At 39.5% G+C, this 27,857-nt stretch overlaps 1 long non-coding RNA gene and 3 other non-coding genes across 4 annotated transcripts; 3 read left to right on the top strand and 1 right to left on the bottom strand.

Annotated features, from left to right (window-relative positions):
• The first annotated feature begins 5,036 nt into the window (after positions 1 to 5,036).
• On the top strand, positions 5,037 to 5,199 carry LOC126425413 (U1 spliceosomal RNA). The gene has a single exon (XR_007576283.1). It is a non-coding gene; the product is annotated as a U1 spliceosomal RNA (small nuclear RNA).
• Positions 5,200 to 6,649: 1,450 nt separating this feature from the next.
• Positions 6,650 to 6,812, top strand: LOC126425419 (U1 spliceosomal RNA). Its single transcript, XR_007576288.1, has one exon. It is a non-coding gene; the product is annotated as a U1 spliceosomal RNA (small nuclear RNA).
• A 5,666-nt stretch (positions 6,813 to 12,478) lies between these two features.
• Positions 12,479 to 12,619, bottom strand: LOC126425429 (U4 spliceosomal RNA). The gene has a single exon (XR_007576294.1). It is a non-coding gene; the product is annotated as a U4 spliceosomal RNA (small nuclear RNA).
• A 259-nt stretch (positions 12,620 to 12,878) lies between these two features.
• LOC126424914 (uncharacterized) lies at positions 12,879 to 24,232 on the top strand. The gene is made up of 3 exons (XR_007576230.1): positions 12,879 to 13,163; positions 16,159 to 16,337; positions 22,273 to 24,232. It is a non-coding gene; the product is annotated as an uncharacterized LOC126424914 (long non-coding RNA).
• Positions 24,233 to 27,857: the final 3,625 nt, after the last annotated feature.

Consider the following 27,857-nt stretch of genomic DNA (forward strand, 5'->3'; position numbering starts at 1 on the left):
ACTGGAGTCCTGTAAACACTACTTAGATCGCTTAATATAATGTAAGCATGTGGTTTGTATAGACGAGTACAATTTTTTAATCTATGCTGAAGAGAATACGTAGAAATTTAACACGAGATGTGATGCACATGTACAGAATACTAGAAACAGCTGCTTACCAAAATTGAGTCTCTCCCTGGGCCATAAAATCTTTCACCACATTACCTCACACTGCTTGTGCAGTATCATTAAATAAGTATAAGAAAAATGAAATTCCTCCGGAACAGGTCATGAAGGCCCAACGGTACTGACCAGCCGCCGTGTCATCCTTAGCCCAGAGGCGTCACGGGTTGCGGATATGGAGGGGCATGTGGTCAGCACACCGCTCTCCCAGCAGTATGTCAGTTTCTGAGACCAGAGCCGCCACTTCTCAATCAAGTAGCTCCTTAGTTTGCCTCACAAGGACTAAGTGCACCCCGCTTGCCAACAGCGCTCGACAGACCGGATGTTCACCCATCCAGGTGCTACCCATCCCGACAGTGCTTAACTTCGGTGATCTGACGGGAACCGGTAAATAAGTATAAGAGTGTACTAGAAACATAGCTTCAGTGTAGTGCAGTGCAAATTTTGTGTGAAATTTACAATAATAAAAAATGTTTTGCATATGCAATAAATTTGTTTTCAATTGTTATATAAATAGGTTTGTTGTGCTAATGTAATTATTGTACAGATATGTGTGATTATGTTTCAAAACTTAATTAGACTGCATAATTTAACTAGCACAATTGTATGAAAATACTGATGGGGCAACAAATATTCTGTTGTAATTGAGCTGCAATCTATTATCAAAGTTGAAAATCAGCAGTCTTCTTAAAAATCAGTTAATATCTATAAAACATAAAATTCATCTTCATTATCAGATATTATTTCCTGTGCTTCTAGAGTAGGTGGGTAGAGTACCTTTAATCCAGCCTTAGCGCTCTCTCTCTCTCTCAATGAAATGTTATTAGTCTTGAAAATTGTTTATCTTCTTTTGATTTACTATCATAGGAAGAAAATCATCAGGATGAAATGATTGGAGTGTTTGTATGTCAGACACACATAAAAACCTGAAAGGAATTTAGCTTGGTGTGTGAACTCCTGAAGCAAGTAATGTCTGGTTTGTACTGTAGTTCCACTCCAGTCTGATTATCTCAGCATCAAAGCATACACTGAGTGGTGATTGGCATAAAATGATTGCCTGGAGGTATGGCTTAGCTTTAGGGATAATGGTTTACGTCTTCCAAGCCAATTTCACTATGCCAAAATTTTTATCACAATTGGAAAAAAAGAGTTCCACATACTGGGAAGAGATGAGGTATAGTGATGTTCCTTGTATGTGAGAGGTATAAGCAGAAAGCAACAATGGCCTTATTCTTATTTTGTACACATTCAGCATCAGAAAGAAATAAATTGATTGCTACTATTCAGCTTTGGTGCTGGAAAATTTTTGGCATAATTGAATTCTGTGAGAATACTCTCACTATCTTGAGCTTTCTCTAAAATTTCTGTTTTATTTTTCCCCAAGTATTGGTGAAACTTTTTCTTGTGAAGTAAATATTGAACTCTGCAGCTATAAGCAGGAATACTTGCAAGTTTTGTTTCACATCGTGTAAAATAGTCACCGACATCACTTTTAGGGTTTCGGTTTGAGACTCGACATTTCTATGTAAACAATTTGAAGAAGTATGTGCAATATTTCACAGTGTGGTAAGAGGTTTCCCAGACTGACCCTTAAAAATCCTCAGTGTCTTAAAGTGTTTTGATATTTAAATCTGGGTAATGAAAATGCTAATAGCTAGATTTAATTTGTCAGTAACAACTTTTTTGTGAAGTATCCACAGCACGTGATTTATCACCAGTTCCCAAACATTATGACTGAACTTAGATGGCCTGTTAGTATGAGTACCTCTTCTTTCCACGAAAGATTTATTTAGAACAACTTTCTCCTGACTACTGTGCACTCTCATAACACTGAACTTAAGTGATGTTAATAAAAATTTCTGACAAACTTCGACTTCTGTCCCTTGCAGACATAACCCACAAGCCAGGTATGTCAAGAGTCCTTGCAGCATTTAGAGCAATAGTTTTTGATTCATTAAATATCATAAATTAGTTTGCATTGTATCTTGAATTTTTTAGGCTCATTTAACCAAAAATTACTGAATAACTCTTCTTGGTAATTTTCATTTAAATGCTCCCGCATGTACCGTAACAATCTTTCTGCCAACAGCCCTGCATGCATTCCAATATTTTAGCTTGTATTGCATTATTTGAAGCAGTAACATATTGTTTGCCTGTATATAGCAAAGCACTAAATTTAAAATTAAAAGTTACTGTAGATTACATAACATCATTATGCAGCAGTAATCAACTGTGCATTGATTTCATCAGACTGCTGTCCTAATGTCAAAGAGCTAATTGATTGAAACAGAAATTGCTGGGATTAGAGATGAAAGTATGGCGGGTGACATAAACCAATGAGTATACAGGTATGCCCATGTGCCCTTTTTGCTTCCACCGCTTCTACTGCAGATTGTCTAACTCTGACAAGTTGTATTTCAAACGTTCTGCTTCACAGTTGTTTTTTAGCAAGGAAAGCGTTGTATGTTAGCTCTGATGTGTAACACAAATCTATCATGAGGAGGTTGCTAGAAATATGGGACCAAATATCACAGACACCAGCAGAAAACAATTTTAGTACAGCAGCAAAAACAGCTTTGGTAAACAAACAAAACAACAATAACCTTTTACACCTCTTGAATGATTATATAGAAATAACTCGGCAATAAGTTATTTTAACTTTTCAGTATATGGAAATTTCTGAAGCGGTTATCTTTGTAAATTGACATTACCAATTTAGAACACACTCCTTTAGTTTTGCCATTTAATTCTGAACAGTAAAAGGCTGACACAGTAGAAGCTCAAGTTTATGAAGCACACAAGCTGAGAGAGGAACTGAAAACTAATATTTCAAATTGTTTTGCTATTACATCATGGGTCAAAGAAGACGGGTGGAACCGAACACTTCTTTTGACCCAAAACGAGTTGCTTAAGTTTCATTTCTTCTCCTATTTCCGTCCTGAGGGCCATAATTCAATGCTATGTTTCATTATGAATACGTAAAACACTTGTGACGATTACTACCAGCAGGTTTACACGAAGTAATTGCACTTTTAACGCTATTTATCTATACCTGAAACAAATAGAATCAATCCGTCAGTATGCAGGCAAACTGTATAGAGCTTATACGTTAACAGTAAATTAAACCAGTTGCTAGTTAAGTTATGAGTCTTAGCTTGTGTTGTGATCTCCCCAACCAATTTCCTTAATTTTCTGTTGTAACTAAATATATCAAGAACAGTGTCGTCTGCAAGAGGTGTACAAAAGGTCGTAAAATGTTGTAGCTCATCAGAATTGAAGCTTCATTTAGAGTGATCTTGTCTTCAGAATCATTTACGATTTCACACGTCCTTGGATCACTGTTTATGTTTTCCCTCTTTCTCGCATTGTGTAGTGTAGGCCTACTACTCAAAATTCTCTTGTAGAAATAAACCCGTTAACGAAAGGCAGTTGCTATAAGATATGACAATCAAACTTTTGTGATACCTGCCCCACAGACAATGTATGTTCTAATTGACAGCTTAAAGTAGGGAGGAATTCCGCCACCGTTTTATAGTTATGTTTTTGCGGAAACACATTTCAGCGCGTTACGTACTTTCTTCAGTGGGATTTTATGTCTTTTTCTTTCTGAAAAACGATGACATGTTAACCTCTTATGTTGGTTACAGGAATTTTTTGACTCGAAATTATTTACATTTGCAAAGGAGCGATTGTTTTAACATTAGTTTACATAAGATACACGGTTAAGAGAAATGTCACCGAGCTGAGGCATGAACTTACATGTTATTCACTTACGCCATGCATAAAGGATGCTAAATATCGAAATAATACGGATCCACATTTGTTCACATACCTCACATGACACTATTAGTTGTATATGCTGGTAGTTTTATACGTCCCTTCTTTTTTTTTTTTTTTTTCAATTCCCCATTGGGGCGGGCTGGCAGCAGCATATGCGCTGCTCTTCAGCCGAAAGACATAGAACAAACAATAGAAGACATTTAAAAATGACAAAGGAGAGAATATGGTGAACATAGATATAGAAAAAGGGGGAACATCATGGAAGGCAATAGACAAAAAACGGGGTGACTGTAAAACGGAGATAAAAAACTGTTTAAAAGTAGCACACACAAAAAGCCACACACTGCGGCAATTAAAATAATACAAGGCACAGTATGACTTTAGCATAAAAGGTATTGACGGATGGCGTAGCACATAACAAACACCTGACGGCGAACCTCAAGGCAGTACACAATTAAAATCACACCTTTTGACGCACAGGAGAAACAGCACTAAACACAACACTGATGTGGCACACTGACGACGATCAAAACAGAGGATCTGCCAGGCGCAAGGAGATGAGGGAGACCTGAAGAAGTATGTCCCATATATTCTGCAGATTTATATTTGCAAAATATTGTGGTCTTGCTTCTCGAGTTTGCGACCTCTTAAAACACCTACTTCATTTGCTGTTGTCAATTTTTGCTCTTAAACGTGGATTTGTTATAATTAATCAGCAAAGCGACAGGTTATGCGGCCACAACACGTACTGTGATTCAACCTCGTGTTTACTGCTTGGTGGGGCCAGGGAAGGGGACAGACAGCGCATGCGGAAGATCCACTATTTGAGTGACATCTACCGCCGGCACTCTGAGTTCGTTGGTCCAATTAGACTGAAGTTGGCATTCCCAGAGTACTGTACCTGTCAAATGTAGGCAGACTGCATGTTCGAGTTTGCAATAGATCAATATCGTGGGATGGCCAATTTCGTTCTCTTCCGCTACAGGTAGTGTGTATGGTGGGACAGATCGCAGGCAATGTGAACAACGATAAGCGCTCGCTTCGTATGATGCGCACAGTACGAGATAAAGAAGCGAGTTTTTCCGGCCTAAGGCATACTTACCTGGCACAGGGGATACCGTGATCATGAAGGCGGTTCCTCCAGGACGAGGCTCTTCCATTGCACTTCGGTTGAGCTGACCCCTGCGATTACCCCTAATGTGGGTAACTCGGGTGCATAATTTTTGGTAGTCGGGACTGCGTTCGCGCAGACCCGGTCTAATCATAATCGAAACTTAATTCGCGGGGGGGCAATATTCGTGTTTGTTTAAATTTAAACTTCTGTTGTGATACCACACACAAAACTTTTGGTAGTCGGGACTGCGTTCGCGCAGACCCGGTCTAATCATAATCGAAACTTAATTCGTGGGGGGCAATATTCGTGTTTGTTTAAATTTAAACTTCTGTTGTGATACCACACAAAAAATTAACTTCGTTCCTGATATATGATATGATATATTGTACTGCTTCTGGCATTCAAATAATTTTTGTGTTCAAATTAACTCATTTGCTTGCATTTATTCTGCCAAAGATGACATTCCGTTGTCAGAGCTCAGCAGTGTGTTCATCGCACCTGAAGCTACGCCGATGAAATAGTGTGGGACGTTTTACCCAAGAACTATTTCTGCAAGTAGCCTGTCAGCAAAGCCTTAAGCAACACTACATGATAATGTTTTCATTTGCAAGTTTTGGATAAAATGTGTATCAGTGAAATCCTGTAGTTAACAAAGTAACATCGTCCGATAATTAATGGAATAGTACATCAGAAGGTTCGGTGGAGATGTACTGGATATAAAGATAAGGATAAATTATTGTTGCCCATCTTCACCGCTGAAGTTTCGTGTGGCACAAAGCCAGCTCTGAACGTTTCGTACTCACTTACCAGACGTTACGAAAAATTTAGGAGGGGGGGGGGGTATTTTCAAGATTTGTGTTCTATGTTATCGTATCTTCAAGATTCGTCGTGATGGTGTGGCAGAATTTACAGTTGTCTGAACATAACGTAGTAGTTTTGCAAATGAAATGATATTCAGACTTAATTTTTCGTACATTTTATACCTGCTGCATGTGTCCTTTTCCCACGCAACATCTGCAAAGTGTGCTGCATATGCTATTGCGCAGAGTTGTACAGGTTTGTACAGATGCGACATTTGCATTATAGGGCCAACTTAGAACATTTCAGAAAATTTAGAAACTGAACAGTCTACGCCAGGACGTAGAGCTTACGAGAGAGAGAGAAAGATCGAAATACGTATTTCTCGCGTCGAGGGAAACGGGCGCTAGGCCTTAGAGCTTACGAGAGAGAGAGAGAGAGAGAGAGAGATCGAAACACGTGTTTCGTTCGTTGATGGAAAGAAAGGGGGGGGGGGGGGATCTTACAGCGCATGCGCAGGCTGTGCGTTAAGGGTGACATCTGCCATCGGCACACAGAGTATGGTGGTCCAATTCGACTCAACTTGGCGGTCGCACATTTCTATTTTTGTTATGGAGCCAACTGGCCGTTTGGAACACCACAGAGTAGTTTCTTATTAATGTGAATGCAGTTCTCTCTTGTTTCATGTTGTGTGTGTCGTGGGGTAGATCACATGTAATGTAAACATCGGTACGCACTTGATTCGTATAATGTCTACTGTCTGAGATGAAGTACGGGGTTTCTGCCAGTGTAGGCATACTTACCTGGCACAGAGGATTCCGTGATCATGAAGGCGGTTCCACCAGGATGAGGTTCTTCCATTGCACTTCGGATGGGCTGACCCCTGCGATTACCCCTAATGTGGGTAACTCGGATGCATAATTTTTGATAGTCGGGACTGCGTTCGCGCAGACCCGGTCTAATTATAATCGAAAATAATTTTGCGGTAGTACATATTCATATGAAGATATTAACTGTTCTCGAAGGAACGGATACAATTGACGACCGTGCAGCTTCTCTAGAATAAATGATAATTAATTGAAACCCTCAGCTGCTGACAGGTGTTGTTGACATACCTCGATGGCGACAGCTGAAAATGTGTGGCCCGACCGGGACTCGAACCCGGGATCTATTGCTTACATGGCAGACGCTCTATCCACCTGAGCCACCGAGCACGAATAGCTCGACCCCCATTCATGGGGGTCTCACGGCAAGCGTGCGACCCACATTCATGGGGGTCTCACGGGAAGCGTGCAAGTCGCTGCAGTCGCGCTATTCATCTGTGTCTTCGGTGGCTCAGATGGATAGGGCGTCTGCCATGTAAGCAGGAGATCCCGGCTTCGAGTCCCAATTGGGTCACACATTTTCAGCTCTCCCCATCGAAGTATATATTTCTTCGCGTTTCTTTAAATTTATAAACTTGGGTTGTGATAACACATATTCCTCCATATTTCTAAAAATTTAATTAAATGTTCTTGAGCCAGCATTCCTTACGTCCCGAGATTTCTGGTCCTAATAGGATACTGTTGGGTGTGTGGGACATATAGCACATTGTCAGTTCGAAAGCGACATTAAAGAGCCATGACACTTGCCATTTCATCCAGCTCCAGTGTGTGTTGGTCAGATGGCACTTACCTAGCATGCCAGCCCTGGTCGTTCATTGCTCAACTTCTGTTTGAATTTGTCTTATAATGTGGAACACAATAGGGCCTAGTCAAGTGTACATTTGTCCGAAGAATCTTACGACAATACACTCTAGGAATCCCCAAAATACAGCATGTAACACATTTCCACCTGATGCAACTGCCTTAGTTTTCCTCTGGTGTACTCTGATTTGGACGTTGTCTGTGTCACAAAATTGCGTATAAAGTCACGAGTTGTGTGTGTAAACATTGCTTCGAAATGTTCTGCCGCATTCCTTTTCGGCAAAAAGCCAGTCAGTATTCGTGACCTATAGGAATTTTCCCCTGTTCAGTTTTTTTCCGAAAAGAATGCAGTGCATTCGCCCAGCTGAACTGCCTGTGATGTCAGCTTCCTCGCTCACTCTGATCTTCCATAATCATTCATTGAACTTCCCGCAGTCTGGGGCGTGCCTAACTTCTCATTGTGTGTGCTCATGTTTTAATACATCAGTTCGAAAATAAATAGTCTTCAGTGCAATACCAGAAACCATATGACTGTATTCCAGTTTGTTTTCATCTGTTCAGCAGTCGAACTCTTCAAATTCACATAAATAAAAAATAATAATTCTTGCGCGTTCGCCATGCAAAACAACTCATTGTTGCCAAAATAATTGTACTTCGCATGTATATATTCGAAACGTTAGACGCAGTCGTTGCAAGAACCATGTCTTCCCCAGCACTGGCGTGATCATTAGCTTCTCACCCTTTCACACACAGACCTCTCAACCTAAACTCGCACATTCCTAGCCACTCTTGTACTATTTTTGTTAATTCCTCTTATCACCCGCATAAAACCCAAGGAGAGCAACAAATGAAGTTACATATTAACAGGCGAATGGAGTACAGTGCAGTGATAACCAGTTACGACCATTGCGCTAATTGGTGATAAACCCACAGTGTTGACTAAGAGTAATACTGAGAGATTACGCCGTGCGTATAAATTAGTAGCAAAGCAGATACAAGGGAACGCACCATATGTCGCTTTCTGACACAGTCTACAATTCGTAGAATGAAAGAAGGGTGAAAATATGGGGACAACTGTTTTGTCTCAAGTGCCAACACCCAATAATTATCGAGAAAATGTCTGTTAAAGTTTCAGCATTTCATAAGCCAGCATTGCGCAATGTCGGTAGAGCAGTCTGGAAGAGTGTCGCTTCGAATGTTTGCTCCATGTTTCCAAGTACAGTCTGACGTTTCTCTCTATTTATTTTTTGCTGTCGCCGAAGTACGCGACAAAACTACTTTTTGTCACGTTGCGAAATACAATGAAACTGTTGGCGAAAGAAATAAACATTGCAGATCTTATTAAAAATACGTAAATCGGAGGGAGACGGTCCAGATATATTTTTTTAGTTATTTCCAAACAGCTCCAGATACGTGTCGGGATGGCTCATTTGAAAAGAAACTGCGAATTCCGAGCTTTTGCATCGTCTCTGTTTGTCGACGGGACGTTAAATCCTAATTTTTCTCCCCTCCTTATTAATCGTCTAACATGAACAGTAATTGAAAATCAAAACGTATAAATCCCAGTGTTTAAAACTTTTGCTTTGAACAATCACATTTTTTAGAATAAATATTATTAGAAAAAGCGATGTCGTTAACGTTGCTAAATACCTTGCGGCCTGGCAATAATTTCGCGGCATACTACATGCATATCGAAGCATTTTCTTGGAAGCCGGAGCTTGCATATGAATAAAGGTGTATGTTTTAATCGCGTCACTTCTTGCGATTTCTCTTTACTGTGCGAAGAGAATAGGCACTTTAGTGATCGACGAAGTACACACCAAAGAGTTTATAGAGACCGACGTGTTCCCAGTTTTTCTTGAAGAGAATTCGATTGCGCCATTGGAGACATGCGCGCTGAAATGGTCATTATATTGAACTAGCTGATATTAAGACTGATAATATTAATAGTATAACATTAAACGTGGCATACTCAAACATTATTTTGCAAGTTGGTTGGTTGTTTTGGGGAAGGAGACCAGACAGCGTGGTCATCGGTCTCATCGGAGTAGGGAAGGATGCGGAAGAAGTCGGCAGTGCCCCTTCAGAGGAACCATCCCGGCATTTGCCTGGAGTGATTTAGGGAAATCACGGAAAACCTAGATCAGGATGGCCGGACGCGGGATTGAACCGTCGTCCTCCCGAATGCGAGTCCAGCGTCTAACCACTGCGCCACCTCGCTCGGTCTTATTTTGCAAGTCTTCGAACACAATAAAACGAAGTATATGACACATTTATTTTTAAAACCATTTAAAGTTGTGTTCCCTGATCCTGCCTTTACTTCGCAATCCAAATAATTTTTTTTAGAAGATCAGCCCTTCATTTAATTACCTTTCTGGGGGGGGGGGGGGCGAATCGTAAATTATATTTCACGAGAAGGAAGGGTGGATCTTACACGTTGTCAGGCTTCAATTACGACTGAAACATCAGTGTGTGTAATACATTGTAAATCATTAACGGTGGCGTATTGCGTGTAATTGACTTGAAGCGTGTCGCAGTGTTACACAGTCGCTCTTGACACACTGCTCTTACATCCCTCGTTTCTTTGCTGATCTCTCGCGGTTTTTTCTCGTCGCTTCCGCCGCTGTTGAGGTTTTATAAATTTATAAGCTGATCCCGCTGCACATCGGTTGGACTCGGGTATCGTGACTGCGCTCGCCCAGACCCGGTCTAATACAATTAAGTCAAATTTATTACACTGTGTTATTGTATAACCTCAGGTTATAAACGTAAGTAAATTATAAATGTTGTCATTTACCAATTACCGCGCTTTTGGGGTGATTGAACATTAATGTCCAGGGATAACATCAACCGTTAGTTCTATTTATTAAAAAATGCCTATGTTCCAAATTTTGAACCAATGTTCAAATGTGTGTGAAATCTTATGGGACTTAACTGCTCAGGTCATCAGTCCCTAAGCTTACACACTACTTAACCTAAATTATCCTAAGGACAAACACACACAGCCGGCCGCGGTGGTCATGCTGTTCTAGGCGCTCAGTCCGGAACCGCGCGACTGCTACGGTCGCAGGTTCGAATCCTGCCTCGGGCATGGATGTGTGTGATGTCCTTAGGTTAGTTAGGTTTAAGTAGTTCTAAGTTCTAGGGGACTGATGACCACAGATGTTAAGTCCCATAGTGCTCAGAGCCATTTGAACAAACACACACACTCATGAGAGGACTCGAACCTCCGCCGGGACTAGCCGCACAGTCCATGACTGCAGCGCCCAAGACCGCTCGGCTAATCCCGCGCGGCATTCTCATTAATCGTATGTCGCTTACGTAGTGCCAATTCGATGGTTTCATCTGTTTTCAACTATACTGAAAGTAGATTCCTAGGCGGGGCACTCACCTACGAGGTGTGCCAAGTCGTAATCTTATTTATTCGAAACACAGTCCGTGATACTATTCACTTCCAGGGAATACGCTATAGTGTTACATTTCGTTGTCTGTTTCCACATAATGCTCGGTAGATTTTCTTTCCACGAAGCTATTGCAAAAAAGGTACATTCAAGTTCGGTGTTGTTTTGGGTGACCCGTGCTTCTTTGCACTAGATATTTTTAGGGTTCCGCGCCACAATCGGTAAAAACGGAACCCGTACAGGATCACTTTGTTGTCTGTCCACCTGTCTGTCCAACTGTTAAAAACTGTACTGCTCAGGAACGGGTAGGTTTATGAAGTTGAGATGTAGATCACATATTAAGGCCTACAGTCCCCTGTCAGGATAAAAAGTTAAAGCTTGTAAGTAAATGCAGTCAAAAGATACGGCCATGTATGACACATATTTTGAGATTCTCAAACTTACTCATCAAAACCAATGGGATGCTTCTTGTTTGCCTAGAATCACGAAATTTGTCAAGAAACAAAGTTTCGCAGTACAGCTAAAGGGAATAAATCGAAAACTGTAATTTTATAAATACATCCCAAAAAAAGTTTTGGTCATTTGTTATCTTACGGTTCCTTGGTGGGTAAAAGATTAAAGCTTCTCAGTCAATGCAATCAAAAGATATGGTCATTTACGTCACATATTTTGATATTCGCAAACTCGCTTCAAAACCTATAGAGTACTCCACGTTGACCTACAATAATGAAGTTTGGCAAGAAGCAAGGTTTCATAGTGCAAGTAAAGGAAAAAAATCCGAATATAGTGAATCTGTAATTATATCACGCAATAAAACCATAACATTCTTGAAAATCTTGGAATCCCTGGGACCGATATCTTGCCAGTATCAGTGCCGAAAACCGGCAAAAATGGTGAAGATTTTCGATTCCCGGCATAGAAAAACTGTCTTTATGTGTAATGAAGTTTGTATGGAACCCATAGTACGTTTTTAGTCATAAGAATTTTTGGTTATTTTTCTTATTTAGATAGGGTGCTTTGAAAAGGGGCTTCTCGTCTCATAAAAGATCGCTGTTTATTCGGATAGAATACAAATCGCTGGGAATGGCATCCAAGAAAAATCCCAATGAAAAAGGAGTGATCGTAGGATAATGAAACTTTTGTAAGGACATGCGAAAAAGAAACAACGAATAAACCTTTGAAATAAACTTTCAATTTCCTCATGAGACGGTAAGATTTGTTAATTGCGTACAAGGTTACAAAAGTTGCTCAGTGTGACGCCCATCTGCACTCGTGACAGCCTGGAACCCCATTGGAAATTGCTCTACGGCTGCTAGAATCAATCAGAAGACAGGGAAGATTACTTTGTAATATGTGTATCGACCTATAACTCGCAACACGAGGTAATTGTCTGCAACTGCCACGACAATCTTTACAGTTCCGTTACTTATATGTAAGATGAACGTAAAGCCACTAAGATGGGTCTATGTTGTTGATGATTGAAGTAGAAATGGTCTGTTAGGATATTCACAACTTTTTGTGTTTGAATTTAATTATGACTCCCGTAGGAGTTTGCAAAAATTGCCGTAGCGGACGGTATTTCACGTCCACTAGGCGGGGTATTGGTAAAAGTTTTCAACTAGCAATAATCGCACCTCGGATAAACCTCATTGGTTACGATATTGCCACTGCGCAAAGGTACCCTAGCGCGCGTTCTGGGAGAACTTATGCCGTAACGCAGTCGCGACTGTGTATGAGAACTTACACAATATAGCTTAAAAAATCGCTATCTTTTTCTCCGTGATGACTCTCGTGGTACAGAGACTAAATAAATAAATACGGTCTTTATGTTAATGTGCAAACAAATAGGTTTTGCTGCAAACAGAGTCTTAGTTACGTATGTCATCAGATGGACAAAATTTGTATCGTAGTGCCATCTAGACGTGACAACATGAGACATCTTCACTACTCACTGCCATTACGAAGCAGCGCGTATCCCCGTAAACACGAAACAATAACATCGCGGCATCCGCGCTGGTGGTCAGAACTCCAGTGTACATCTTAATTTCTGTAGTGTACATCTTAATTTTTGATTGGATGGTATATAATTTATCATGTTCAATTTTTTGGGTCATTGTTGTTTCTTCTTTGCGAGACTCGCTGGGTGTGGAAGGAGTTCATACACAAGTTTTGCAAATGCTATTACGTGATCTCAAAAGGATATTCAGTATTCATATTTTTTTGGTAATTAAAACTAATTCATCTGTTGTGCATAGCGATATTTTTAATTCTTTTCGTTGATTAAGTGATTAAGTTTTTATATGTGAAATGCTATGCCGAAAAATAAAAAAATTATGATAATGCAAATCGTTTTCTTGTATTGCCCGTAATAATTTATCTCCGTAGAACAAGTAGGTAAAAAAATCCAAGAAATGTCACGGTTATTTTGAAGTAATATGTTCGTATATTGTTTTTCTGAGATGTTAAGTGAAGCGTCATTTACTGACAACTTGATATTTCGATGCATACAAGTGGTTTCACGTCGTAGTGTACAATTCATTACGATTTTGTCATTGGGTAATAGTTACATTACGTACAGTTGCCAAAAATTTGAAACACAGAGTACCAAGCACTGCTATTGCTTCCACGTTTTAATTTGAATATTTATAACGGAGTGATGGTAATTTGTGCATAACGATGTAATGTTGCCACACATTATCAAACATCGTAAGCTGTAGAAAAATGTATAGTTCACAGAAATCTATGTAGTAACAGCTTCAGTTTAGTTGGTTAAAAATTGTAGTTTTTATTTTTTTAAAAATAACTGTCTACATCATGTGTACAATTGTCAAGGGCTGATTTTTCTTTTCAGCTTTGATGCAACATGTATATCAAAAAGTGTAATTAGCGCTCTATGAACATTACTAGTGTTGTATTTGAAGTGTATGTAACTCCAGGTATATAAAATTGGGTGGAGACTGCAGGTTAGTTAAGAGTATTGTGCATGCTCAACCCAGTGACTCCCACATAATAGTTACTGAACACAGTAGTGTAATCAAAAAGGGGGAGGTGGACTATTTTCATTTAACAGAACATGTAAATGTTGCTAGAATGACAATTACACTGTATTGACTATTAGGCTATGTAATGCATTGAGAAGATTGACATCTCATGTAAGTGGCATGGGGATCTGTGTCCTCCTTGGCTCTGGTGCAACAGTGGAACAGGGTAACACATTAAACACTATCAGGTGTCACAATAGTCGTCATTTATTATTACGGCATGGCGCATTTCCTCTGCCTCCCTTTGACGAATGTGCACTAACATGTTGGACAGCAGTGGTGTATGGAATGACATCATTGGGAACAAGAATTGTATCAAATAGTGTTTTTGGATGAATCCAGTTTCTGTTTGTTTCAAAATGATGGCCGCATTTTGGTTCGCCACAGACAGGGAGAGCAGTGTCAACAGTGACCACATTCACACAAGACATACAATGCCAACTCAGTGCCTTGTGGTGTGGAGTGCTATTGGGCACAACAACACATCACAGTTGGTGTTTGTCCAGGGCACTCCGACCTATGTGAATGACATCCTGAGACCTGTAACCATATCCTTTCTGCACAACACACCACCTCAGACACCATTTTTTAGCAAGACAATGCATGACCACTAGTTGCTGCACCAACATATGCCTTCTTGGTGTCACAGGATGTCAGCATTTTGCCCTAGCCCATCGGATCACATGAATTGTTGCCAGTTGAAAATGTGTGGCATATGATCAAACGAAGGGTGCATCAATGTGACCCGATGCCAACCACCACAGATGAACTTTGGAACCTGATGAATGCTGCATGGATGGCTATATCACAGGATGCTATTTGCACCATATATGTGTTCGTGCCATCATGAATGGAACTAGTTATCAGGACCCATGGCGGACCTTGTGCCTACTAGGCAATGAGACCCATGCTAAATCAAGATAACTGAAATGTTAATTGTTTCTGCAGAACATACTAATGTACATGTCCTGTGAATATGAACGCCCTATCTATAGTCATTCAAGGTGTTTTTTTGGTACATGAGTGTACTTTTAACTTCACACTTAGTTATAAAAAAATTGAATTAATCAATCAAAAGTTTTGTTATTGTATTAACTTATTTTTTAAATGCTATTGCTTGAGCCAGTTTGTTTTGTAAGTTTAATTACTTGTCATTTTAGTTTTGTCGTTAACATATGGTCCAAAACTGCTGTCACTGCCTTGGTTCTTAAATAAAATATTTCTTATGAAGAGGGATAACATTGGAAACAAAAAATGACAAATGTTGGGATAATAACAGATTTCGTAAGATGATCAAATGAATATCGACTTGAAATTACCATTATAACAGGAAAAATACCATACAGAAATAAAAACTCCACTAATTTTACTTTCCCATCTCATAGCCCAGGCATTGAGGCAAAAATATTGTGAGGATTATCCTTTTCCATTTGTGATGTTTCAATGAACATCATTTTTTACAAAACGAAAGACATAAATGTAAATACAGCTTTTTGATATTTGATGAGTTTAGTTAGAAGTATTTTGTGTACAATTCTAATATTTTAGATTATATTACCACCAAATTTCATACAGATTGGATGACAAAATTAAAAAAGTGTGATTTATTTTTAAAATATTAGTCTCATTTAGTGCAACTACGGTGTTCAAAATACCAAAACTTCCAAGCCTTGGAATGTTGAAAAATGAACATGGAGAGATAGAAAATGCTAAAATTTGGTACAAGTACTTATCCCTGTAGGGATAGCAAATAGTAACATTTATTCCAAATCAGAGATAGAGGGTTACATAGTTTGATTGAGTTGACATGAAATGGCCCATAGACTAAATAAAACAAAATGTTCAGTGCTTAAAAGTAAGACATATGCCAAACTAAGTAAATAAGGCAGTATTTATTGGATGTAAAAGGTTATGAAGTTGACTTAAAGTGCAAAATTGGAAACCATGACTTATTTTATTTAGTATAAATGTTGTGTTTAAAATTAAATAGGATGCTGTATTCCAAACAGAGTGAAAGTTTATCTAAATAAATATCCATTTTCAGTTGCGAAAACTGTACCTTTATAGTTTTATAATGATTTGAGATGATGTGTAACAATAAAATGTTCATATTTACTTCTTCTTTAAATAAGAACATTTTAGTTCCTTTAATTGACAATGGATTCATCTGTTTTCAGTGTTATGTTGTTGCTAGTAAAGATACAACTGATTAGTTTTGTAATGTACAATTGAAATAATAGAAGCACAATTCCCAATAGTTGTCACTTTATCTCATGGTTGGTCACATAATGGAGCAATGACTAAAATATTATTAAGTGAAGCAACCTAGGCTGTGATAGCCAGCATGTGTATTCAGGTGAGTTTATTCACATCTGATATGACTAATTTATCAAATTCAAATTTCTTTCCCTGACACTGAGTGTCACTGTTTCTCCATTCTGTAGGACAACACAAACTCTAATTTTAATAGTCATTCTGCAGCTGTGTAGGATAACATTTTGTTGAGAAAACAATAATATTGTATGAAACGTTTTACACTAAACCCTCATTTCAAAGTGAGCTTGGGGTATATTCTACAGAATGAGCTCCAGGCCAACCAGCATATGTTTTGGAAACGTTGATAGTGCAAAACCCAGCTTATGCATTTCTCATGATATCGTGAAAGGCTTGGATCAAGGCAGTCAGGTAGATTTCTGAAAAGCATTTAAGCTCAAGAGTACAGTAGCTTCACTTACTATTAAAATTATGATCATATGGTTGATCAAGCAGTGTTTGTGACTGGATTGAGGATTTGTTGTCAGGGAGGGACACAGCATGTTACCTTATTTTGAGAGTCATCAGCGAATGTGGAAGTAATTTCAGATGTGTCCCAGAGAAGTGTGCTCCTTAATATTGACCTCATTTATTTATGACCTTGTTGACAATATTAGTAGTAACCACCAGACTTCTAGCTGATTCAGTTATTTATAATGAAGTAGTGTCTTCCAAAAGCTGCACAAATACTCTCTTCGATCTTGATAAGAGTGGCAAAGATTGACAACTTTTATCAAATGCTCAGAAATGTAAAATAATGCACTTAACTAAAAATGAAAAAATTAGTATCTTAGACTGCAAAATAACTGTTTCAATATTGTAATCAGTCATTTAATACAAATACCCGATTGTAACATTCTGTAGGTTAAGTGGTAAGTAGGCACGTGACAGAGTTAATTTCATTGTCAGGTGAGAAATAGCAGTCAGTTTACAGAGGAGGCATTTGTAAATGTCAGTGTACATACTATTTAAGAATACTGCTTAGGTGTGTGGGACCTGTAGCAGACAAGAATAACACAGGATATTGAACATGTACAAATAAGGGTTGCATAAATGGTCACAGGTTTGTTTGAGTTAAGGAAATGTTGAAAAGCATGATTGACAGATTCCTGACAATAGATACAAATTAACCCATGAAAGCCTTGTCCCAAGAATCCGTATCAAGATAAGAATGTTGAGTTCTTCTTCAGCCAGCTATGCATTGCTCCCGTACAGACTGCAGAGACAAAATTGGACTAATTGCAACATACCTAGATACGAAACTGTTAATTATCCTCTTGCCATGTAACTGACTGTTGTTTCCAGAGAATGCATGTTGATCTGTGTGCACAGTGCGGTGTTTGGTGGTGGGTGCATTATTGTGAATAAAGCAAAAATAGATTCTCCTTGAAGTGCCATTTGATGTTATTTCCTGCTTAACCTGTTCACAGGAAGTATACTTTCCACCAACTGTATTTATTTACTGCGTTCATAGGAATACATCTTACTACCTCTGTATGCTGGCATCTAGTGGTAGTTTACTGCACCAGCTGTAATGAGTGTTCATTATGCATTATAGCTTGTAGGGCTGAGTGGGATACGCATCCCACCAAATAATGCCAGTGGGGAGTATGCATACTATCAAAGCAACTTTTCTATGAAATGGGGGAAGTATACTTAACCTCAAAATTAATATTTCTGTTTCTGGACTGTGTGAAGTGTACTTAACAGCGACTTCTACATCTACATGGATACTCTGCAAATCACATTTAAGTGCCTGGCAGAGTGTTCATTGAACCACCTTTACAATTCTCTATTATTCCAATCTCTTATAGCATGCGGAAAGAACAAACACCTGTATCTTTCCTTAGAGCTCTGATTTCCCTTATTTTATCATGGTGATCGTTTCTCCCTCTGTAGGTTGGTGTCAACAAAATGTTTTCGCATTTGTAGGAGAAAGTTGGTGAATGGAATTTCGTGAGAAGATTCTGTCACAGTGGGAAACGTCTTTCTTTTAATGATGTCCAGCCCAAATCCTGTATCATTTCTGTGACACACTCTCCCATATTTTGCCCTTCTTGGAACTTTTTCAATGTGCTCCTTCAGTCCTATTTGGTAAGGATCCCACACTGCGAAGCAGTATTTTAAAAGGACGGACAAGCATAGTGTAGGCAATCTTCTTAGTAGGTCTGTTACATTTTCTAAGTTGTTGATGCGGTCTTCAGTCCTGAGACTGGTTTGATGCAGCTCTCCATGCTACTGTATCCTGTGCAAGCTTCATCATCTCCCAGTACCTACTGCAACCTACATACTTTTGAATCTGCTTAGTGTATTCATCTCTTGGTCTCCCTGTACGATTTTTACCCTCCACGCTGCCCTCCAATACTAAATTGGTGATCCCTAGATGCCTCAGAACGTGTCCTACCAACCGATCCCTTCTTCTGGTCAAGTTGTGCCACAAACTTCTCTTCTCCCCAATCCTATTCAATTCTTCCTCATTAGTTATGTGAGCTACCCATCTAATCTCCAACATTCTTCTGTAGCACCACATTTCGAAAGCTTCTATTCTCTTCCTGTCCAAACTATTTATCGTCCATGTTTCACTTCCATACATGGCTACACTCCATACAAATACTTTCAGAAATGACTTCCTGACACTTAAATCTATACTCGATGTTAACAAATTTCTCTTCTTCAGAAACGCTTTCCTTGCCATTGGCAGTCTGCATTTTACATCCAAATAGCAAAACTCCTTTACTACTTTAAGTGTTTCATTTCCTAATCTAATTCCCTCAGCATCACCCAACTTAATTCGACTACATTCCATTATCCTCGTTTTGCTTCTGTTGATATTCATCTTATATCCTCCTTTCAGGACACTATCCATTCCATTCAAGTGCTCTTCGAAGTCCTTTGCTGTCTCTGACAGAATTACAATGTCATCGGCAAACCTCAAAGTTTTTACTTCTTCTCCATGAATTTTAATACCTATTCCGAATTTTTCTTTTGTTTCCTTCACTGCTTGCTCGATATAAAGATTGAATAACATGGGGGAAAGTCTACAACCCTGTCTTACTCCCTTCCCAACCACTGCTTCCCTTTCATGTCCCTCGACTCTTATAACTGCCATCTGGTTTCTGTACAAATTGTAAATAGCCTTTCGCTCCCTATATTTTACCCCTACCACCTTCAGAATTTGAAAGAGAATATTCCAGTCACATTGTCAAAAGCTTTCTCTATGTCTACAAATGTTAGACATGTAGGTTTGCCTTTCTTTAATCTAGCTTCTAAGATAAGTTGTAGGGTCAGTATTGTCTCACGTGTTCCAACATTTCTACGGAATCCAAACTGATCTTCCCCGAGGTCGGCTTCTACTAGTTTTTCTATTCGTCTGTAAAGAATTCGCATTAGTATTTTGCAGCTGTGACTTATTAAACTGATTGTTCGGTAATTTTCACATCTGTCAACACCTGATTTCTTTGGGATGGGAATTATTATATTCTTCTTGAAGTCTGAGGGTATTTCGCCTGTCTCATACATCTTGCTCACCAGATGGTAGAGTTTTGTCAGGACTGGCTCTCCCAAGGCCGTCAGTTGCTCTAATGGAATTTTGTCTACTCCCAGGGCCTTGTTTCGACTCAGATCTTTAAGTGCTCTGTCAATGCTTAGAACTGGGTTTCCATCTGAGCTCTTGATATTCATACAAGTAAGTGTCCTGCCAATAAAACTCAGTCTTTGGTTAGCTTTCTCCAGCACATTTTCTATGTCTTCTTTCCAATTTAAGTTGTTCATAATTGTAATACCTAGGTATTTAGTTGAATTTACAGCTTTTAGATTAGACTGATTAATCGTGTAACCAAAGTTTAGTGAATTCCTTTTAGCACTCATGTGGATGACCTCACATTTTTCGTTATGTGTGGTTGACTGCCAATTTTCGCACCATTCAGATATCTTTTCTAAATCGTTTTGTGATTTTGTTTTGTTCTTCTGTTGATTTTATTAGTCAATAAACGACGGTGTCATCTGCAAACAACCTAAGACGGCTGCTCAGATTGTCTCCCGAATCTTTTATATAGATAAGGAACAGCAAAGTGCCTATAACACTAGCTCTGGGAACGCCAGAAATCACTTCTGTTTTACTCAATGACATTCTGTCATTTGCTACGAACTGTGACCTCTCTGACAGGAAATCACAAATCCAGTCACGTAACTAAGACAATATTCCATAAGCACGCAATTTCACTACAAGCTGCTTGTGTGGTACAGTACCAAAAGCCTTCCAGAAATACCAAATCGATCTGAAATCCCTTGTCAATAGCACTCAGCACTTCATGTGAATAAAGAGCTAGTTGTGTTTCACAGGGACAATGTTTTCTAAACCCATGTTTACTGTGTGTCAGTAGACAGTTTTCCTTGAGGTAATTCATAATGTTTGAACACAATATATGTTCCAAAATCCTGCTGCATATCGATGTTAATGATATGCTCCTGTAATTTAGTGGATTACTCCTACTACCTCTCTTGAATATTGGTGTGACCTGTGCAACTTTCCAGTCTTTGGGTACGGATCTTTCAGCAAGCGAACGGTTGTGTATGATTGTTAAGTATGGAGCTAATGCATCAGCATACTCCAAAAGGAACTTAATTGGTTAATTTTTTTACTATGGTTATAGGAATACATGTTGCACCTCTGAATGTGCCCAACATCTTGTGGTAGAACACTATACCAGGTGTGTAAAAGATGCTATGACAATCAATTTTTGTTTGTCATGAGATCGCTACTGTTCTCACTTGTGAAACCAGGAATGCATTGCTTTATTTCTGGATTACACTCTGATCTATCAATCTTCAGTAAATTTTGTTTTTCTACAGTATTATTGCTGTTATATATATAAAAATGGGATCTAGAATTTGTATGTGCTATGTGGCTGTATTATACTGTATATATAAAATGATGGACCCATAGCATAGAATCATTGCAATTAAATGTTCTGTAATTTAGGTACATAGATTATGTATGCCTCATAAAATCCATTCAGTTTACAGTATCTAAAATTTTGTTTTGATGTTAATTTTCAGAAATGTTGTGGGTAAAATTTATTAGTTATCTTAGCAAAACTATAGTTAGAATCAGTAAAAGTAATGTATTTTATTGGAAAACTGACAAAGCAAATATGTACTTGGACTTACTCCATTGATGTACGTCATAAGCTGCTAAATAAATAAATAAAATAATAATAAAAAAAAGTTACAGTGATTAAATATCTAAGTGTAACGTTGCAAAGTAATAAGAAATGGAATGGAATGAGCATGTAAGGTCAGTAATAGGAAGCCGAATGTTTGACTTTGGTTTATTGGGATAATTTTAGGATAGTGTAGGTCATATATAAAAGAAGCTGCAAAATAGCATGCTTCTGCAACGCATCCTCAGAGTTGTGCACAAGTGTTTGGGATCCCTCACCAGGTCTTTTTTTGAAGACACATGAGCAGTTCAGAGTTGAGCTGCTAGATTTGTTACTGGTAGGTTCAATTAATGTGTAAGTATTGCGGAGATGCTTTGTGAAGTTAAATGGGAATACCTGGAAGGAAGAGAAAGTTCTCTTCATGAAACACTTTTGATAAAATTTAGAGAACTGGCATTTGCGGCTGACTGTAGAACTATTCTATCACCACCAACATACTTTTCTCGTAAGGACCGCAAAGACAAGATAAGAGAAATTAAGGCTTGTATGGAGGTATATAGATAGATGTAGTTTCCCTTGCTCCATTTGCAACTGGAACAGAAGGAAGTGACTAGTATTGGTACAAGGGTTTGTGGATTGTGTGTGCAGATACAGATAGCTTATCCCTTCTTCTAGTGATTATGCCACAAATTTGATCTTCCAAATTCCATTCAGTACCACTTAGTTACCCAAACTACCCATCTATTATAGGGTATCTCAAGAAAAGTATACACCCTTTTACAGTCCATAATTACAATTATTTTTTCCTTTTTTCAGGTGTGATGGCTTGAAAAATGGTTAAAGGCATGCTGAAAATTAAACAAAGAAAGTTCATTCTGAAGTGCTACTGGAAGACTGAGAATTTAAGTGGAATGCAAAGTTTCAACAAAATGCACCAACTTGACTCACAATTACTCATTTGTGAGATAAATTTGAGGAAGCAGGAACTGTCCAGAGTGCCAACAAGAACTATTCTGGAAGACTATGATCATCCACAGTTCCACAAGAGAAAGGGAAGTCATTGAAAGGTTTCAATAATCTCCTAGAAAGTCTGTACGGCAAGGGGAATTCCAAAGACAAGTGTCCATCGATTTGGAAGCATATCCAATGGAAAAGTTTTATTCCTAGGCTCTGAATGAGAATGATCATGACTGTAAAATTGAATTTTGTGAGTGGTATCAAGCAAGATGCCCAGAGGACAAAAAATTCCCATACAAGGATTTTTGGAGTGATGATGCCACTTTTAAGTTATATCATTCAGTTAATCGTCACAATTATACCTACTGGCCAGCTGAGAATCCTCATGTGACAGTGGAACACCATGTGAAACTTAACAGTGGAACACCTTGTGAATCAACCAGGAGTTACAGTGTGGTGTGGTTTATCAGTATGAGATGTTTCAGGACGGAGAACGGTATTTCCAGTTCAATTTGAGCACCTCCCCACTACCTTGGTGAACACTTACGGACAGATCAACAGGAGAAAGAGGCAGTACCCGGTACCCACCACACTCACCAGATTTGACTTCTATAGATTTATTTTTTCAGTGAGGCGGCATGTGAAGCACAATGCTTATTGCACGAGACAAGTTACAATCAGCGAGTTGAAAGTAGCCAAGTAAACTAATGTGCGAAAATACCATGCAACAATTAGCAGTGTGTTGGATTCCATCAATCTGCATTATAAGCTGTTCAGTTTGAACACTGCTGATAAATAACTAGTTTCTACATTTTCTCACATTATTCTTAGTTTTGAAATTTTTTCTGTTCCTTAATAAATATTGATGTTACAGTCATAAAAAGAGTGAAAACATTTTTTTTTTTCTTGTCTGTTCTGTTTATAGCCAACATTTCACTTCTGCACAAGGATACTTCCAGCAAAGATGTCTTAACACTTTGCTAGATATTAATACCTTCTCTTTTTCAATGAAGCTTTTCTTGGTGTTGCAAGTCTGCATTTTACACTCTCTTTATTTCTGCCATTGTCAGTTGTTTGCTGACCAAACAGCAACGTTCACCAACTGCCTTAAGTATCTCATTTTCAAATCTAATGCCCACTGTATCATCTAACTTGATGACACTCCTTTTCCCTGTTTTACTATTATAATACGACAATCAGTAATCTCTTTTGTCTTTGACAGAATTACAGTGTCATCGACTAACCTTATTTTTAGTGAACTTTCAATTCAATTTTCAGATTTTTCATTGGTTTGCTCTATTGCTTGCACAGTGTGCAGATTGAGAAATCTGAGGATAAGCTACAACCCTGTCTCACTCCCTTCTCAACTATTGCCTTCCTTTCATGTCCTACAACTCATAACTGCAGTCTGGTTCATGTAGAAGTTGTGGATAATCTAGTGTAAACATACTAAGTACTGTATAGGAAAGGGAGGGTATAGCATACGTACGTTTCTTAAAACTTAATTGAGGCTAATTCCTTTATCTGTTTGAGGTAGAAAGGTTAAAAACTAACAAGAGGACGTCATGGAATGTTCCTCTCCAGTTCATTTCAAACTCACAGGAAGGTTGGTGCTGGGCATCAGTTACAAAAATCAGTACAGCATCATTCTCAAAAAATGAATATTAGAAGATTTCTGAGTTTCATGAAGTACAAACATTTTCACAAAATTAAAATCACTGAAGGTGTAGTTTATAAATCTTATATTTTTTCCTGGTAGTATCACCATCCTGTTTTTCTTACATTCTGCATTTATCAGATCAAAATGTTAATAAATGTTCAATCCTATTTTTATTAAAAAATAACATGTTTTTAATTTTTATCACTAAAAGTAAATTAGAATTGGTACTACGAAGGAAAATATGAAATACAGAGTGGGGAAATAAAAGTGGCCTAGACGGGTGGATATGATTGGACATGAATTTGTGACACGCACACTATGTGTACACCTAGCACGTGATCCACACTGATTCAGAGCATAGTGCAGGCTGTGTCAGTGTGAGCGGAGCAGTGCAAAGGAGATGATGGTACTCACAGTGGAGCAGTGGGTGGGAAAATTATGTGACAACAGCATTGTGGAAACGATGATGTCAGTAGTTTGCTGAGAAATTTAATGCTGGCAAAGTCCCAGTTAAGAGTGCCATACAACGCTTAATCTGAAAATTGCGTCAGGCAGGATCTCTTTTGACCAAGTCAAAAAACATTCTGAAACATGGCTGCACACCAGAAAATGTGGCTGCAGTTCACCGGGAAATGCTTCAGAGTCCTACCATATCAATCCAAAGCGTGTCTCAAGAGACCAGCGTATCACATTGGATCATGCAGATGAGTATCCCACCTGGACCTGCGCATACATCCCTACCGAGTGTGTGTTGTTTATGCATTAAAATTAACAGATTCCCCTTAGCACATCCAGTTTTGTGAGTGGCTGTTCACTGAAGTAACAATGAATGGCTTGGACATGGTTCTATTCTTTATGTCTGATGAAGGCTGGTTTCATCTGAGTGGTTATGCCAGCTCACAGAGTCACAGGTTCTGGCAGGAGAATCCACATAATTTCCACGAAACACCATTGCATAACTAGAAGGTTGGGATTTGGTATACAGTGTCTGCACACCGCATTATTGGTCCCAGTGGCAGCATTGACAGACGTGGAAAACACCTACATTACTTCCAACAGGACGGAGCAACTGTCCGTATAGCCAACCTGACCTTAGAGTACATTTACACAATCTTCATATCTGACAAAGTTGTTGGCAGAGGTCACCTGATATGTCAGTGTGCAATTATTTTGTGAGGGGAGCCCTCAAGTCTAAGGTATATCTCAATGATACTCATGGTCTTCAAGAACTGCAGCAGGACATTGTGAATGGGATTGCAGCAATTCAAGCAGTCCATCTTCAATCCGCTTTCAGCAGCTTGCTGACGTTCAAAAGTGCAAAGAGTTAAATGGTGGTAACTTCCAACATGTGCTATAGTCAAGGCAGTACTGAATTTCCTTTCCTCTGCTGTGTTCCTTTGTACCCAGAAACTCTGTTCTCTAGACCACTTTTATTTGCTCACTCTGTAGAGAATAAAATGCTTCTAGTGATTGAACCATATGATTGGTGTATATAATACAAGGGTGACACAGAAAGTAACTTTCTAGCTGCTCGGAGCACTACCATTGTCATATCTGCATGTCCTCTTATTCAGTACTCAGCTGCGTGGTTAGAGGCGCCATGTCACATATACCGCGGCCACTCCAGCCGGAGTTCAGAGTCCTCCCTCGGGCATGGGTGTGTGTGTTGTTCATAGCATAAGTTTGTTTAAGTAGTGTAAGTCTAGGGACCGATGACCTCAGCAGTTTGGTCCCCCTTAGGAATTCACACACACACACACACACACACACACACACACACACACACACACACACACCGCTATTACTGCCCCCACCCTCTCCCCTCCATCAGTAACTGTCTAGCTGTGAAAGTATTAACCTTGTTCTTTCATACATTCACTTATTGTAAGCACTACAATAAAAAATAAGAATAAAAAAACACAAAATGTGAAGTGCAAGCAATAATAAGAGATATATATATATTCATTCCAGATCTCCTGTTTCTTTCCGGTTCACCTTTATCTCTCCCCATATATTTTTATTTTCATTTTCATTTCACCTCATGTTACACTTTCCACCTTCTAATACCATGTCACCCTCACAACACCCCCACAATGACCCCATTAAGTTTTATTTACATTCCCTCCGCAAACATGCCTTCGCCCTAGCCAGATTACACTCCCATATTCTATTTTCTCAGGCTTGTCTGACATTTGGCATCACCCCCAAAGGCCTCACACTTAAAGTTCCCATCTCTGGCTGCAACCCTTCCTTCCATCAGTCCCTATACCAGTTCCAAACTGAACAATCCATTGCCCTCACCCACCTAATCCTTCACCTACACATCAACTCAGCCAATGAACACACCCGTCAACTCCTATCCTTAATAAAAGTCCTTAATCTTTCCTCTCCCACATCCACACCGGCTGTCCAGAGCATCCTCCTACAGGCCAACCGTAAATTAGAACAGCATGCCACCCTCCACCTCAAAAAACTATCCAATCTCCTGGTTTCCCACCTCCGGAAAGGCAACTCACTCACCCCTCACAACCTTTCCAGCAAACCTCAACCTTCTCTCATTGCACACAAACCCAGTCTCTCCCATCTACTCAATCTCCCACTTCCAGCTCCACTCCCTCCAAAACCTCAAAATTCCGATCAACACAATCTGGAACCACAACACCCTAATTCAGTAGTTAACCTTTCCTCCAAACCTCTCTCCCAATCCGAAACCTCTGTCCTATCCAAAGGCCTCACCTTCAGCCCCACTCCCAGATTCAACCAAACAGCCCTCGTCAAAGATTTACTGTCCTACACTCGTACTCTCTGCTGGAAGTATCACTTTGCCACGAAGAAAAATGATCCTAATCCTACTCCTAATGATCCGACTCCTCAAGACACCATCCAAATTGAACCCTGCCTGGAACAGTTCCGTCCTCCGTCACAGCGGGACCCACCTCCTCTTCCTCAAAATCACCCTCTCCAAACCTTCCAGGAATTTCTGACTTCCAGCCTTGCATCTCAATCCTTCTTAAAAAACCTTAATCCTACACCCAACATCACCACTGCTGAAGCCCAGGCTATCCGTGATCTGAAGGCTGACCGATCCATCGTCATTCTTCCGGCAGACAAGGTTCCACGACCGTGGTACTTGATCGTCGGGAGTATGTGGCTGAGAGACTGCGTCAGCTTTCAGACAACACCACATACAAAGTTTGCCAAGGTAACCCCATTCCCGATGTCCAGGCGGAGCTTCAAGGAATCCTCAGAACCTTAGGCCCCCTGCAAAACCTTTCACCTGACTCCGTCAACCTCCTGACCCCACCGACACCCCGCACCCCTACCTTCTACCTTCTTCCTAAAATCCACAAACCCAATCATCCCGGCCGCCCCATTGTAGCTGGTTACCAAGCCCCCACAGAACGTATCTCTGCCTACGTAGATCAACACCTTCAACCCATTACATGCAGTCTCCCATCCTTCATCAAGGACACCAACCACTTCCTTGAACGCCTGGAATCCTTACCCAATCTGTTACCCCCGGAAACCATCCTTGTAACCATTGATGCCACGTCCTTATACACAAATATTCCGCACGTCCAGGGCCTCGCTGCGATGGAGCATTTCCTTTCACGCCGATCGCCTGCCACCCTACCTAAAACCTCTTTCCTCATCACCTTAGCCAGCTTCATCCTGACCCACAACTTCTTCACTTTTGAAGGCCAGACATACCAACAATTAAAGGGAACAGCCATGGGTACCAGGATGGCCCCCTCGTATGCCAACCTATTCATGGGTCGCTTAG

The sequence above is a fragment of the Schistocerca serialis genome, chromosome 10 (assembly GCF_023864345.2).
Source record: "Schistocerca serialis cubense isolate TAMUIC-IGC-003099 chromosome 10, iqSchSeri2.2, whole genome shotgun sequence".
In the NCBI taxonomy this organism is placed as follows: domain Eukaryota; kingdom Metazoa; phylum Arthropoda; class Insecta; order Orthoptera; family Acrididae; genus Schistocerca; species Schistocerca serialis.